At 45.3% G+C, this 17,023-nt stretch overlaps 1 protein-coding gene across 3 annotated transcripts in view; it reads right to left on the bottom strand.

Moving 5' to 3' along the window:
- The window catches only part of IL21R (interleukin 21 receptor), a 39,262-nt gene extending 28,586 nt beyond the window's left edge, over positions 1–10,676 (bottom strand). For 2 of the 3 annotated variants that reach the window (XR_014254679.1, XM_082429382.1), the window contains exon 1: positions 8,276–10,676. The gene's annotated coding sequence lies outside the window, so the exon portion shown is untranslated. The remainder of the gene's footprint in view (positions 1–8,275) is intronic. The other variant, XM_082429383.1, reaches the window with a different exon arrangement.
- Between the last annotated feature and the right edge of the window lie 6,347 nt (positions 10,677–17,023).

Raw genomic sequence — 17,023 nt, 5'->3', positions numbered from 1 at the left:
GGACATGGGTTCGAGCCCTGGTCTGGGAAGATCCCACATGCCACGGAGCAACTAGGCCCGTGAGCCACAACTACTGAGCCTGCACGTCTGGAGCCTGTGCTCCGCAACAAGAGAGGCCGCGATAGTGAGAGGCCCACGCACCGCGATGAAGAGTGGCCCCCGCTCGCCGCAACTAGAGAAAGCCCTCGCACAGAAACGAAGACCCAACACAGCCAAAACTAAATAAATAAATTAATTAATTAAAAAAAAAAATGAGCAGAAGATCTGAATAGACATTTTTCCAAGGAGAACATACAGATGGACAATAGGTACATGAAAAAAATGCTCAGCATCATTAATCATCAGGGAAATGCAAATCAAAATCACGAGATTTCACCTGACACCTGTTAGAATGGCTATTATCAAAAAGACAAGAAATAACTAGTATTGGTGAGGATATGAAGAAAAGGGACCACTTGTGCACTGTTGGTGGAAATGTATTTGGTGCAGCCACTATGGAAAACAGTATGGAGGTTCCCCCAAAAATTAAAAGTAGAACTACCACATGATCCAGCAATTCCACTTCTGGGTATATACCCAAAGGAAATGAAATCAGTATCTCGAAAAGATATCTGCACCCCTATGTTCATTACAGTATTATTTACAACCATCAAGATATGGAAACAACCTAAGTGTCCTTCAATAGATGAATGGATGAAGATGATGTGGAATATACATACAATGGAATATTACTCAGCCATGAAAAATAATGAAATCTTGCCATTTACAACAACATGGATGAAATTCGAGGGTATTATGCTAAGTGAAATAAGCCAGACAGAGAAAGATAAACACTGTATGATCTCTCTTATATGTAGAATCCAAAAATAATAATAATAAATAAGTTCATAGATACAGAGAACAGGTTGATGGTTGCCAGAAGAAAGGAGTGGGAGGTGGGAGGAATAGGTGAAGGGGGTCAAAAGGTAAAAAAGAAAAATATGTAGTGCATTACTGAGCAAAAACAGCAACAAAAAAGCAGCAAAAAAAATTTTTTTTAATGTATGTACTTGCAATGCATAAGCCCAGAGGGTCTTGTTCAGTGTAGTTAAATTTCATGAACAGACTATTACTCCATAAATTATAATACTACACCAACATTGAGTATTGCATTTATTCTAGCTGTGCTTATGTCTTTTTGTTCAAAGAGTATGTCAAAAGTACACAAAAACATGTTTTTAGCAATTTTATAAAGACTGAATAATGCTGCAGAAACTAAAATATATTGCAACTTGAATACAATGCATTTTCTCTAAAAGCAATGACACAGCTTATTAAAATACTCACTTTGAACTTTATATCACCATCACTGAAACTAGGGAGAATTTTAAATCATAAAATAAACTGTCAATTATAGAGAGGATATTAATTTTACATAGCAATGTATGATTTTGATAAACTTACCTTTACAAAGTAGAATGTACATTAAGTAACTTTGTAGAAATCAACTGATAACGTGATTCAGTATCAACATTCATATGCTAATTTTGACCTCTATTTTAAGAGCCAACTTTGTTTCATTTTAAGAAGTCATAAGCCACACTGCAAAATTTATGTACTATTTTCCTTATTTAAAAAAATTTTTTAAGTATGGAGAAGTAGAATATGTGGTAAACAAATCACGCCTCTCGTGTCCTGGTATCTTCCCAGATAGCTTATCAAAAGGGAAATAAATACTTGCACAATTACCTTGTGCATAAAATCTATAAAAATGTGCATCAGGCAATAACAGATTAATATACTGAGGTGTCAGATAAATTGCCAAATGTTGATGAAGATAGCTTGATTGATGGAGTAAACTACCTTCATTAAATTGGGGTATGTTTTATTGTTCTGAAAAAAGGAGACAATAATAGGTCACACTGTAATTCCATTTTTTTTCTCCAGTGGAAGTACCTTTTGAATTCAGAAAATTTTTGACTTTTATAAAAGACACAAACAAAAAGACAAATTGAAAAAAAAGAATGGAAAAGAAACTGAAATGAGAGATTATATCTATATCTGTTATAGTTTCTTTCATATAATTATATATTTTATATAATTGTATATAAATATATAATATGTTAAACTATGTATATAATTATATACAACATATATAGAGAGAACTCCTACAAAACAATTATAAATAAATAACCCAGAACTCAATTTTTTTTTCAATGGACAAAAAGCTTAAACAGACACTTCCTAAAGCAGGACATCCAAACAGCCAACAAGCATGTTAAAAAGGCTTAAAATCGTTACTTATCAAAGAAGTGCAAATTTATATCCCGATATGATAGCACTACACATCAGCCCAGAATGACTAAAATGAAAAAAAAAAAAAAAACAATTCCAAGTGCTAAAAAGGATATGAACTAATCAAAACTCTCAATCTCTACTCAAGTTTCTCTGAGGAGTGTAAATTGGTATAACCACCTTGGAAAACTTCTGCTGAACAGGAGACCCAACAATTCCATTTCTAGATTATGCACCAAAGAGCAAAATGTACATGTACACAAGCAGACATGTACCAGAGTGCTCACAGCAGCATTATTTACCTCCCCAAACTGGAAAGAACCCAAGTTCTTGGTTCCCCTGTATCTCCTTTCCCTCACTGATGATTCAGGAATGGGACTCGTTCAGATCCTTAAGTCGGTCACCATTCCCAATGTGACCCAGGTGGGGACTGGGGCTTGAAAGTGAACGGTGAGGGGTGTGGTAAAAGTAAAATGGCCCGTTTTCCACAGGGACCAAGAAGACATGAGGTTGTTGAAGAGGGACTCCCCAGCAGTGCCAGAAACAAGACCCAACAGGTCACCAGAAGGGGAAGTGTCAAGACTGAGGGACTTCCCGAGAGGGAACACAGAAGAAAGGGCTCCTAGTGTATCCCTGGTCTCCAAGGACTTCTGCTCACCTGCCCTCCTCCTGGCCTCCTCCCTGACCTCCCTGCCTCCAGCTGTGGCCCCTCCAGCCCAGTCCTCACTCCAACTATGTCTCTCCATGGCTCCCCACTGCCCTTCAGAGAAAGCCCCAAATTCCTTAGCCCAGCATTCAAAACATGTCAGGATCTGCCCCCCAACATTCCCTTTGCCCCTAGTCTTCATCCCGGACTCCAGGTGCTCCAGATCCCCGACATCTGGACATCTTCACAACATCCCCATTCGTCTGGTTCTCACACCTTCGCACGTGCTGTTTCAGCCACCGGAACTCTCTGCTTCCCCTGGCTGTCTATCAGCTTCCTACTCAGGCTTCAAAAGCCAGTTCAAATGTCGTCTCCTTTGTAAATCTTTGACCTCTGCAAGGCATGAGTCACTCCTTCCTCTGGGGTCCATCCTTCCACCAGAGCACATTGCTTATGGTGTTTTTGGCAACATTCTGAGCAATTTCTAGGTGGGAACCACGTGTTGCTTGGTTACTGCTGAATGGCAGTGGCTAACCAGTGCCTGACAGACAGTAGGTGCTCAAAGCATTCGTTACATGAGTGACGAAACCCAAGAAGATGCTTTCTATCATAATGGATTTTGAAGCTTACCCTCAATGTAGAAACTCATGTAGACTGTACACTCCACAAAGATAAATCTTATTCTTTTTGACTCTTGTTTCTTAAATTCAGTGCATTGAGGATCTTTATGCACTTGATAAGGATAAAAGCTCCAAAACTCCAACATTTTCCCCCCACCTCAGGGCCTGTGCACATGCCACTCCTTCTACCTAGAACACTTTTCCCCCCTGCTTCTTTGCTTTCTTATCCTCAGGTTTCAGCTACAATGTTGCCTCCTTAAAGAGGCAACCAGTCTCTGTCTGAAATGCGTCTCCCCTGCAGTTCTGGGTGCCACACACCCCTTTGTTTGTCTCCTTCTTGGCAACTGTAATATTAGCATTCATTTAGCAAATGTTCCTGGTTTTGTGTTTATGACCTGTCTCTATCCTGAAGCACAGGCTCCCAGAAGTTGGGAAATTTACCTATTTTGTTCACACGGCATCCCTAGTGCGGAGAACGGGGCATGGAACATAACAGATACTTAACAAGGAGCTGAAGAACGGTGAATGAGTGACAGAGGCTACAAATTGCTGTGTCCAGTCCTACAAGGAGTAGGCCCCAAGGCAGCCCCCAAGAGGTCTTGGTTTCTCCATCCACTTTGTCACTGTCCTCAGGAACTTCCCCCCACCTGGGGCAACACCCTCAACTCCCAGGGTCTGAGTGACCGTGACCGTTGTCATCAGATTAGCAGCAAGAAATTGTCATAGAGGGACGTTGGGTTGCCCAGGGTCGCACAGCGAGTTCTTAAAGCAGAGCTCTCAGGCTGGGGAAGAACCAGCCTTGTGGCCCTGGATCCAGAAGGAGGCTCTGCCTCTAACTCATAGTGGGACCTTGGGCTCTTCTTTTCTCTGGGCCTCAGTTTCCTCATCTGTAGAATGGGGGCAGTGGCCCTGGCCTGGCTGAGGGAGCGTAAGGCGGGTGCTGGGCACACTGTAGGTGTGTGAGTATTGCAAGTTGCTTTTTACATAGTTTGGGGAGGGGGACGGTGGCAAAGGGTGGGTTGGGGGTGTCTGAGGACAGGTGTGCCAAGACCCTGTGATGACGGCTTCGTCAGTAGGAGCTGAACATGAGGGGAAAGGCCTTCCCAGCCTGTCCCACCTCTGAGCCTGTGGAATCTTTTAGTCCGTCTCTCTCTCCCAGCCGGGCTATGAATCCCCGTCCACGCAGCCTCTCCAAGCCTGACTGGCCTTTCCCTACGGGAACTTCTCCAGCCTGTGCAACCTCTCCCAGCTGAGGCGCATGCCCCACTCCCAGCAAACTCTTCCTGCCTTTGCCATCTCTATTTGCCCTTCACTGTGCTAGGCAACCCCACCCAGACTGTGCAACCTCCCTGGGCTCCCGTAGCCACACCTCACCCCAGTCCCATTTCCCCGCCCCCTGACCAGGAGGGGCTGGCTGTAAGACAGAGAAAAAAGGATGCTTTGAACCAGGGCTGCTTGAGGTCACAAGGCGGGGGTGGGGGGCTGAGGTGGGTTGGGGGGGCGGGGCTGGCGACCTGCCCTTTATCCCATCCTTGCCCAGCACGCCCCCATCAGCCTGCCCTGGCCCTGGCCCAAGTAGACTGGGGGTTACTGGTTCATACTGGAGAAAGCCTGCAGGCCCTCGTCCCAGGCTACATCATCAAGCCCTCTTGGCAGATGAGGAAACAGAGGCCCAGAGAGGCCCAGAGCCTTGCCCAGGTCACAGAGTGAGAAGCGGCCAGGGCCTGAGCAGGGAGCCAGGCTGGTGCATTTGCCCCACCTCACTCGGGACGATATGAGTGGCCAGATCCTTCCCGGGGGCTGTGAGGACCCGCAGGCCAGGGCCCTTTTGCAGGTGGCCTGGCCATCGGGGGCCCTCAGAGGGACCTCTGCTCACACCCCGGGGAATACTGTCAGGTTGTTTCAGAAGTTCCAAGTTTACTCAGAGCTCTCATTTGAGCTGTCGTAAAAAGTCCCTTTGGCCGGGCGCCAGGGCGAGAAGTGGGGGCAGTGCCACCTGTGAGCCACGAAGCTGGGGGCTCCTCTCAGCCCCCCTTCCCCTGCCCCTGGGGGCTGGGGTGCTGCAGAAGGCACGGAAGGGAGAAGCAGGGGAGGAAGGGGCTGTGATGGGGGGGAAGACCCCCGCCCCCCGAGGAAGTGTTTGTTCCCTTGTCTTCACAGCTTTCTTCCCTCTGCTTGTACATGACTCCCTGGGTGACCCTAGGAAACCCCCAGCCCTCTCAGAGCCTCAGCTTCCCCATCTGAGAAAGGGGGGAGTAGAATCATCATAGAATGATCATTTATTGAGGGCTGAGTATAAGCCAGAAGCTACACCAAGTGTTCTGGGTAATAACAAGACGATTATTACCAATGATATTTAAAGTAAAACATAGTAGCTGCTATTTCTCGTGAGCCACTGCTAAGCTCTTTCCCCTCAAACTGCCACTGGCTCTGTCTGTGTACCACCGAATCCCCAGGACCTAGGACAGTGCTCAATAAATACACATTGAATAAAACCTCACAGCAAACCGAGATAGGCATCCTTATTTCCACATAACAGATAAGGAAACCAAAGGTTCAGGGAGGTTAAGTGACTCACTGCAGGTCACACAGGTACTAAGTGATGGAGATGGTACTCGAACCTGGGTCTGACTGTTTTCAAAGCCCCAAATCACAATCGGTAGTGTGGTGATGAGCCAGATCCAGGGCTCCCCAGCTGATTGTGGAGACCTCCCAGCTATGTGGAGAAGTTGAGCCATCATTCTGGCCTGCCAGGGTTCTGAAGGCACTGGCTCCCCTCGCTGGGAGGAAGGATGCCCTTTCTTCCTTCCTTCCTTTCATTCATTTATTTATCAGGCCCCAGGGTGGTCCTGATGCTGTGGAGAAGCTGGTCCCTCCCAAAGCTTCTGGTTGCCTGCTTTACTCTCTCAAACTGGCCCCCTCCTCCAGCAAGCCCCCTTCCTCTGCCTATAAGCCCCTTTGGGCTCCAGTCCCCACCTCCAACCCCTTTCTCTTCCTCGATGGGCAGGTGGGAGCCTGCAGCACCTGGGGCACATCCTTTGTCTTGCTCACCTGCCTCTCCTGGCCCGGGGTCTTGGCCACATCCTAACATAAGGGCTCTTAGTTTCCTCCACTGCGGGGATGTGAGTATCCAGACTCCCTGCCAGGTGTGGGGCGGGCAAGACTAGGGCTTCTGCTGAACCCACCATGGGGAACAGGTGATCGGGGCTCCCCCTCTGGGGTCTGCCCAGCCCCCTTGATCCAGTGCCCCTCTCAGAAGGTGCCCTAGGACTATGACTCTTGCTTTTATGTCATCCTGTCCAGCAGGTTGTCACCCTGGGGTTCCAAACCCAGCTCTGCATCTTATGGTCACAGCTGACCTGGGGCAAGCTTCTCCTCACTGAGGGGCAGTCTCCTCATCTGTGAAATGGGCTGAATGAGGCCACCAGCCTCACCTGGTGTTGTGAAGATGATGGGAGAGCTTCACGCTCCTGCTGCATGCTGAGCGCTGGCCCCGGGAGGACCAGAACCCAGGCGGCTGAGGGAGGTGGGACTGACTGCACGTTCCCGAGTGTGTCCCTGCACCTTCCATGGCTCTTGGAAACTGGCCTTTCTCCTCCACAGACTCCAGCCTCCTCATGATGCAAATTCCCTTCCTGGGCAGGCCCCCAGCCAACAGCTTTGATATTTTCATTCCCTCGAATCCTCACAACCAGCCCTACAAGGATGGAGCTGCCATTCTCCCCATTTCACAGATGAGAAAACCGAGGCTCCGCGAGGCTAGAAGAAGCAGAGTAACTTGCCCAAGTTCACCCAGCCAGGAAGCCGCATGGCTGGATTTTGAACCCACCAGGTTTTCCCCACTCTACCATGTGCTTCTAAAACCCCCACACTTTCCCCCAGGGGAAAGCAGATGTCCTCCCAGGAGCAGCCCCTGACTTTTTAATGCCCCCCCTGCCCTGGGTCCTCTGCATCCTAAGTTCCCCTCCAGGCGTTTACTCACTTGCTCCTCTGCCAGAAGTGTGTCTGCCTGTTTCTTCCTTCCCCCTTTTTTCCCCAAGTCAAAATTCAACCCATCCTTCAAGGCTCAGCCTCCCCGAGCCTCCTCATTCCCCTCTCCTCCGCACACACAGAACCGACTTGCCTCTCAGCATCGGCGCATCCGCCGTGTTTTCATGAGAAAGATGAGGAGACAGCACGTGGAGGGCAGGACCAGCCTCCAAGTCACCTGCTGACCCTGCTACGTACTGGCTGAGTCACCTTGGGAAAATCAACCTACCTCTCAGAACCTGTATTTATCTGTGAAATGGGCACACCAACCCACCTTAAAGGATTTAGATGAAATAAAGGAGATAAAACACAGAACCTGGTACAAAGTCGATGCCTCTCCCCTTCCCCAAACAGACCCCGTCACACTCATGTCCACCCCTGCCCGGCTCAGCTGCCCAGAACCATGGTGACTGTCACATCATGTTCAATCTGGAACCAGCCTTCCCTCCCCAGCCCCTGCCTTTTGGAGGCTGGTTTCCACAACCTCAGGGGGTCATCTCAGCCATGCCTCTGCCTCTGCCTCTATGTCCCTGGGGCCTCTTACAGACCCACAGAGAGGGATGCCAGGCATCCTGAGCTGGGCTGAACTGTCCCCAGGTGTGATGAGGGCACAGGACCCCTGCACGTCTTCCTGGGCAGATAAGGTACCTCCTCCCCTACCCCCCCCCCCCCCCCCCCGCCAGAGCGGTAGCTAGAGGTAAGTTACCTGCTGTCCTACTTCTTTCTCAGAAATCCATTCTCTCTGTGCTTCCGGCAATCCGGTGGGCTCCCAGGGGATGGCAGCTGGGCTTGGCGTGAGGGATGGGGGTCTGGGAGAACAGGCAGGGGACTGGGGTGGGAAGCTGTAACCTGCCCCAAGTCACCTACCAGACAGCACAAGACCTGTCACCCAGACGGACGGCAGCTGGGCTCCGGGCAGGCGGGCCACGCAGAGGCAAAGGCAACCATCAGTCACGTCCCAAAGAGGTCACACATGGACAGAAGACAGAGGTTGTTGGGCAGGGACCGATCAGCTGCACCGGCGATGGACCCACAGCAGCCAAGGGCTGGCCCGCCAGTCAGACAGGAGAAGTCAAGCAAAGAGATAGCTGGCCACCCAGGCAGACAGACAGCCAGCCAGGCAGACGGGCAGGAAGGCAGACAGACAGACAGCCGGGTGGCTGTCAGTCACGCGCAGGGAGAAGCAGGCAGACAGTCGGACCCCGAGCTCTTCGGTCACTCAGCAGAGAGACGCCAGTGGGTCTGCCAGAGGCGGTGCCTGCCATCCCAGCCCCACCGCGTGCTCAGGGTGGGGAGGAAGGGGAGGATGTGGTGAGCCGCTCCCCAGGCCCCGCCCACAGAGCAGCCGGCTCCTCCCCCAGGGAGTGAGAAAGAGGTGGGAGGGGGCCCGGCCCCAGGGCAAGGCCCACTGCTCACCAAAGGTCGCCCGCTAGGAAGACATTTGGGGCCACCGGCGTGACGTTTGCCTCCTGCGGACGGGTGACAAGACCCCCACAGGCCTCACAGTCTTGACCTTTAAGGCGGGCAGGGGGGCGGTGAGCCGCCGCTTCTCCCAGCTGCGGAAACTGAAGCTCTGAGGGTGAGGAGGTGGCATAGCGAGACCCGGGAGGTCCCCAGGGGTCTCAGCTCAGAGAGAAGCATGAGAGCCCAGAGACCTGCCCAAGGTCCCATGGAGAGGCAATGGCCCCTCTTCTGGGGTTTGCACGCTGGCCGGCTTCACTCCTGCACGCTGCCTGCCTGGCCCAGCAGAGGTCTGAGTTCGGGACTCCCTCCCAGACTCTCTGAGGCTTTTTCCTTTGAATCTGGCTTCCTGCTGCAATGCTGCGGGGAGCAGGATGCTGTCTCCGTGCCTTTGAGAAGACAATCCCTTGGGCATGTCACATCACCCCTCTGAATGCCTCGCTTTGCCCATCTGTCAAATGGGGAGACCTAGCCATTTAACACATGGGAACTCATGAAGAAAATAGAGAACAGAAATTCTCAAGAGAATTCTTGTCTTGCTGACAAGCCAAGGGCCCGTGAGAGGGTCAGATGTCTCTTGCAGACATTTATGAAACCTGGGGGCAAAATTCAGCAAGGTCACACCCAGCAGCCTCAAAAAGCTGGTGCTATCACAACCACTACTATTAGTATCTTGCATTTTTTAGGCACTAGGTGATGTCATTTATTCTACAAACGCTGTGAGGCAAATAAGATTATGCCTATTTATTTTACAGTGGGAGAAACCAAGGCTCAGAGGGGTGACATGTCACACTAGCAAAGAAGTGTCAGAGCTGGGATTTGAACCTGGGTGGATCAGATTCCTAAGGCTGTGGAAATGGGCCCAAACATTTCATCCTTGAAATGTTACCAGGGTGGATGGGGGCTGTTTTGTGCTGTTTTAATGACGCAGGTTGGCTCAAACACACATGCCATCTCTCCCCACCTGACATTTTGGGGAAACAATTTGCAGCTAAGCCACATGACCGCTCCAGAGAAAAAGAGAAAGCATCTTGTTGTTTATTCTTTTTTTTTTTTTTTCTAGCTGTTTCTGAGGAACTTGGTACAAATTCCCCTGTGGCCGATTCAAAAGAAGTTTGCCCTAAAGAGATTCTCTTCCTCACAACCAAAATAACTTGTATTCTCTGGAGCACGTTTCTTGAGAGGAAGCCAGCTTTTCTTTGTCTTTCTCTTGATCTTCAGGGTGAGTTTTCTGATACCATGGATGAAAGATCAAGAGAAGGAGTAGTTAAAAAAAAAAAAAAAGAGCTAATATTTGCTGAAAGCTGATTCTGTGCCAGGGTTTTAAGGACTTTAAAGGTGTATCACCTCACTTAAACCTCAGAATAACATGAGAAGGTAGTTATTATTACCATCATGGACATCATCCCTATTTTACAGATAAGGAAGCCAAGGCTCAGAGAGGTTAAGTGACTTGTCCAAGGTCACACAGCTGATGCTGGCAGAGATGAGATTTTAATTCAGTCATTCGGGCTCCTGAGTTTACATTCTTGATCACGCACTACACTGCTTCTGGATGTATGTTAACCCAGGGATATTCAATCCCTCTTCCCACCCTCCCTCCCAGCTGCCTGCTTTCTTCCCTCCCATTCTTCTCTCTACCCACCCATTCACCCACCCACCCCCTCTTCCATTCTTCTACCCACCCACCCACCCAACCCATTCTCTCCTTCCGGCCTCCTACCCGCCAACACTGAACATGCCCTTGGCTAGGTAGTGGGGATATTCTCCAGAAATACACAAGAGTGGTGGCCCTCATGGAGCCTGTATTCTGGTGGGGAGAGACAGACAAAAAGAAGTAATGGACAAACTAAATGCAAATTATACTGTCATAGAAAACCGATGAGAGGTCTAGGTAGTGACACAGAGGGGGCACCCTGGATGGTAAGAAATACCCCAGCCACAGGGGAATCATCTTAGGCAGAAGGACCTGCAGGTGCAAAGGCACTGAGGTGGGAGGGAGTGTGGCTCGCTCCAGGAACTTGGGACAGTGTGGGGAATAGAGTGAGCAAGCAAAGGAATGCTAGGAGACGGAGTCATGGAAGTCCCACATCCTGCACACCACCTGGGACCTTGCAGGATGGGGTGAAGAAGGTAGATTTGGCTCCAAGGGAAATTGGATGTCATCTGAGGTTTCATCAGAGGAGTGGCTTAATCCAATTTACATTTTCAAAAGAGTGCTCCAGCCATGATTTAGGGAGTGGGAAAGATGCAGCAGTGGCAACTTAACCCTTTGTGGTTAAAAAGTAGATGCTTTTGGAGATGGAAAGTTAACAGCTGCCATGTCCTCTGGGGTGAACATGAGTCCCCTTAGAAATAGATCTGTGTTGAGGGAAGGGTCCCTTAAGGGACCCCTCTGGGTCAGTTCCTGTCTCATGAATGTGGCCCAGGAGGTCTCAGAAGAGGGTGAAATAAGATCTCTCAACACCCTCCCAACACCCCTGAGTATTTAAAGCTGGTCAGCGGGGAGGAAGTGGTTAAATTTGCATTTCAGCCAAGGGGACTACTGGGAAAAAAATAATTGACACAGCCCCTCCTTCAACCCATTTCCTCTTTTTATTTTGACAGTTTTATTGAGGTATAATTTACACAGCATAAAATTCACCCATTGTAAGTGTACAATTCAATGACTTTTAGTAAGTTTACTGAGCTTTGCAACCATCACCACTATCTAATTTTTTGAACATTTCCAAAAAGGTCCCTTTTTCCTGTTTGCAGTCAATCTCATTCCCACCCCCAGCCCCAGTAATCTCCTTTCTGTCTCTACTGATTTTCCTTTTTCTTTTCTGGATATTCGGTATAAATTGAATCATGCATGTGGTCTTTTGTGTCTGCTTTCTTTTCTTTTGCATAACGTGTGTGAGTTTCTTCTGTGTGGTAGCATGTACTTCATTCATTTTTATGCCCGAGTAATACTCCATCGCACAGATATGCTACATTTGGTTTATCCATTCATCAGCTGATGGAAGTTGGATTGTGTTCACCTTATCTTTATTACGAATAATACGGCTATGAACATTTCCAAGCAAATCTATATGCAGACCTGCATTTCAAATCTTGCGGATATACACCCAGGAGTGGATTGCTGGGTCATTGTATGTTTAACTTACTGAAGAGCTGACAAACGGATTTCCACAGCAGCCACACCATTTTACACGCCCACCAGCAAGGTATGAGAACTCCAATTTCTCCACATCATTGCCAACACTTACTATTTTCCTTTTTTGTTTTTACTAGAGCCATCTTAGTGGGTATAAAGTGGTATCTCATTGTGGTTTTGCTTTGCATTTCCCTAATGGTTAATGATGTTGAACGTATTTTCGTGTGCTTGGTAGTCATTTATACACCTTCTTTGGAGAAATGTCTATTCAAGTCCTTTGCCTGTTTTTAACTTGGGCTGTGCTATAGACTGTCTGTTCCCCCCCAAAATCACATGTGGAAATCCTACCCCTCAAATGTAACGATATTAGAAGGTGGGGCCTCTGAGAGATGATTAGGTCATGAGGGCAGAGCCTTCATGGATGCGAATAGTGCCCTTATGAACAAGACACTAGAAAGATAAGTTACTCCTTCTGCCGTGTGAGGACACAACAGTCTATAAACAAGGAAGCGGGCTCTATCGAATCTGCTGGCACCTTGATGTTGGACTTCCCAGTCTCCAGAACTGTGAGAAGTAAATTCTGTTGTTAATAAACCAGCTAGTCTACTGGATTTTGTTATAGCAGCCCAAACAGACTAAGACAGATTGTTTGTCATTTTGTTGTTGAGTTGTAAGAGTTCTTTATATATTCTGGATACTAGACCCTTAGCAGATATATGATTTGCAAATATTTTCTCCCATTCTGTGGTCATCTTTTCACTTTCTTATAGTTTTTAATGTTTATGAAGTACAATTTTTCTCTTTTGTTCTCTTGTTGCCCATGCTTTTGGTGTCATGTCTAAGAATCTATCACCAAATCTAAGGACATGAATATTTACCCTTATACTTTCCTCTAAGAGTTTTATTTTGTTAGCTCTTATATTTAAGTCTCTAATCCATTTTATATTGATTTTTGTATATGATGTAAGGGTCCATGTATGTAGATATCCAGTTGTCCCAGCACCTGCTTGTTGAAGAGACTATTCTTTCCCCATTGAATTGTCTTGGCATCCTTGTCAAAAGTCACTGTCCGTACATGCATGGATTTATTTCTAGACTCTTGATTCAATTCCACTGATCTCTATTTCTATCCTTATGCCAGTGTTACACTGTTTTAATTACTGTAGATTTGTAGTAAGTTCTGAAGTTGGGAGTTTGAGTCCTCCAACTTTGTTGTTCTTTTTAAAGATTGTTTTGGCTATTCTGGGTCCTATGCAATTTCATATGAATTTTAGGATCAACTTTTCCATTTCTGAAAGAGCAAAAGGTTATTGGGATTTTGACAGGGATTGCACTGAATCTAGATGTTGTTTTGAGGAAAAGTGCCATCCTAACAATGTTAATTCTTTCATTACATGAACATGGGATGCTTTTTCATTTACTTAGATCTTTAATTTCTTTCAGCAACGTTTTGTACTTTCCAGTGTATAAGTCTTTCACCTCCTTGGTTAAGTCTATTCCTAAGTATATTATTATTTTTGATACGATTATATATGGAATTGTTTTCTTGATTTCCTTTTTGAATTGTTCATTGTTAGTGTATATAAACACAGGTAACTTTTATGTTAATCTTGTACCCTGCCATTTTGCTTAATTTGTTTATTAGCTCTAATAATTTTTTTGTGAATGCTTAAGGATTTTGTAGCTATAGTATTATGTCATCTACAAATAGTGGTATTTTACCTCTTCCTTTCCAGTTTCTTTTATTTCTTTTTCTTGCTGAATTGCTCTGGCAAAAACCTTCAGTGCAATGTTGAATAGCAGTGGTGCCAGCAGGCATCCTTCTTTCTGATCTTAGGGGAAAAGCTTTTGGTGTATCATTCATCATGTGTGATGTTAACTGTGGGTTTTTCACACATGGCCTTTATGACGTTGAGGGACTGCCATTCTATTCCTAGTTTGCTAAGTGATTTTATCATGAAAGGGTATTGAATTTTATCAAATGCTTCTTTTTTTTGCATCAGTTGAGATGATTATGTGGGTTTTCCTTCATTTTATTAATGTGGTGTACTACATTGATTAATTTTATGTTGAACCACCCTTGAATTCCTGGGAAAACCCTACTTGGTCATGGTGTATAATCCTCTTAACATGCGATAGGATTCAGTTTGCTGGTATTTTGTTGAAGATTTTACATCTGTATTCATAAAGGATATTGGCACATAATGTAGTTTTCTTTTCTTCTGCTGCTTTTATCTGGCTTTGGTATTATAGAATGACTTAGGAAGTATTTCCTCCTCTTCTATTTTGTGGAAGAGTTTGAGAAGGATTGATGTTAATTCTTCCTTAAATGTTTGGTAAAAGTTACCAGTGAAGCATTTCTGACTCTGGACTTTTCTTTGTTAAGAGGTTTTTGATTATTGATTCAACTATTTTTTTCTTATATATCTGTTTAGATTTTCTTTTTTTTTTTTTTTTGAGTCAGTTTTGGTAATTTATGTCTTTTTAGGAGTCTTTCCATTTCTAAATGGATAAGTAGGTTATCTAATTTTTGCCATACAATTTTTATTCTCTTATAATCTTTTTTCTGTAAGGTTGGTAATAATGGCCTCATTTCCATTTCTAATTTTAGTCTGTTGCATCTTCTCTTTTTTGCTTAGTTCAGCTAAAGGTGTGTCAATTTTGTTGATCTTTTCAAAGAAACAACTTTTGGTGTTGTTGATCCTCTTCACTGTTTTTCTATACTTTGTTTCATTTGTCTCCACTTTAATCTTCTTTATTTCCTTCCTCTGCCAGTTTTGGGTTTAATTTGCTCTTCTTTTTCTAGTTCCTTAAGGTGTACAGTTAGGTTACTGATTTGTAGTAACAGATGGTGGAGGCCATTCAGATATTCTCTCTGGCCCTTTCCCTCCTCTCCTTCTGCGACTCTTATAAATCATATGTTGTTATACTAATGGGGCCCCACAAGTCCGTCAGGCTCTGTTCATTTTTCTTCACTCTCTTTTTCCTTTATGCACCTCAAACTGGATAATTTCCATTTGCCTATCTTCAAGTCACTGATTCTTTGTTCTGCCTGCTGCAAATCTGATGTTGAACCCCTCTGGTAAACTTCTCATTTCAGTGTTTACTTTTTAGCTCCAGAATTTCTATTTGGTTCCTTTGTGTAATTTCTTTTTATTAATATTTTCTATTTGTTCATACATCATTCTGGTTTCCCTTAGTTCTTCATCTGTGGTTTCCTTTAGCATTTTGTACATATTTAAGACACCAGATTTAAAATCTTTAACTAGTAAGTCCAATGTCTGGATTTCCTCAGGGACAGTTTCTGTCAGTTTCTTTTTTTGTTTGTTTTTTCCTTGTGAATGGGCCTCGCTTTCCTATGTCTTTTATGCCTTATTGTTATTGTTATTGTTGAAAACTGGACATCTTGAACATTGTAATGTGATAACTCTGGAAATTAGATTCTCCCCTGCCCCTCTGCCCCAACAGGGTTTGCTTTTGTGGTTTGTTTTGGCTACGGCCATCCATTTGTTTAGTGACTTTTCCGATCTATTTTTGCAAATACTGTATTATTCCTTGTTGTTGTATATTCACTGAAGTCTCCATTCCATTATCTTAGCAGTCAGCCAGTGATCTGATAGAGATTTCCTTAAATACCTGGAGCCAAAATGAATAAGGCACACAGAACAAAAAATACTTTCTTAGTCTTCAGAGACGGGCTCTGAGCTGGGACACTTCTTCAATGCTTAGCCAGGCTGACTATAACTGCATTTTAGCTTTCATCTTAGCTTTTCACCTGCTTTTGAAGAACCCAAAGATCAGCCAGAGGTGCAAACCTAGGGTCTTCTCAGATCTTTCTTGTGCATGCATTCAGCCCTGGACATATGCATTGCATTCCAGATTCCCTGGTATATGTTGAAGCCTTTCAATGCCTTTGTATTTTCCTCTCCAGCCTCCTCCTTCCCAGGCTTTTTGGTCTGTCTGTGCTTGCTCTGTCCATCACCCCTTGCCCCAGTTGGGCAGTATATGTCTTTAAATTATTTCAACAGACACTACCTAGGAAGCAGCTCCAGTCTTGAAAGAGTTTCAAAGGGGGGCAAAATGAAGGCAAATGCCCAAGCCAATCCCTCAGGAAGCTACCAGACAGATCAAAAGGTACAACAATTCTTTGAGAACAAAGTCTGTATTGCCCTTTCCTGTTCTAGCAAATCACACCCAAAATGCAGACTACTGTTCCCACACCCGCCCCACTGAGCTGGGGAATAAGAAATAGTAAGCAGATAAGCAAAAATGCCACAACATATTCTTAGCAAACACTTTCTTCATCAAGGAGGCCCCCTGGTTGCTTTACAGTTTTGATTAGATTCCAGGAAAAAAAGTTGATTCTGACAGTTTTTGCCAGCTTAATGCTTGTGTCAGTGGAAAGACTGATCCTTGAAATTCTCTACATTTTAAAGCTTATTAAAGTGCAATTCACCAATTTTTTTTTTCCTTCTGTGGATTGCATTTTTGGTGCATGTCTAATAGTAACGTGCCTAGCCCAAGGTAACAAAAATTCTCCTTATGTTTTCTTCTAAAAGTTTCATTGTTTTAGTTCTTATGTTTAGTACCATGGTTCATTTTGAGTTAATGTTTGTGTATAGTGTGAGGTAATCTAAATTTATCTTTTTGCATGTGAATATCCATAACATATTATGGATATTATGTTAAAAAGATTATCTTTTCCCCATGGAATTACCTTGGCACCTATTTTGAAAATTAATTAACTATAAATGTATGGGTTTATTTTTGTACTCTCTATTCTGTTCCATTGCTTTATGTCTATCTGTGTGTCAGTACCACACTGTCTGGATTACAGTAGCTTTGTAGCAAGTT

Source organism: Balaenoptera physalus (assembly GCF_965194825.1).
Source record: "Balaenoptera physalus genome assembly, chromosome: 16".
Taxonomy (NCBI): domain Eukaryota; kingdom Metazoa; phylum Chordata; class Mammalia; order Artiodactyla; family Balaenopteridae; genus Balaenoptera; species Balaenoptera physalus.
Note: the sequence above shows the minus strand (reverse complement) of the source record. Positions and strands in the feature narration are given on the sequence as shown.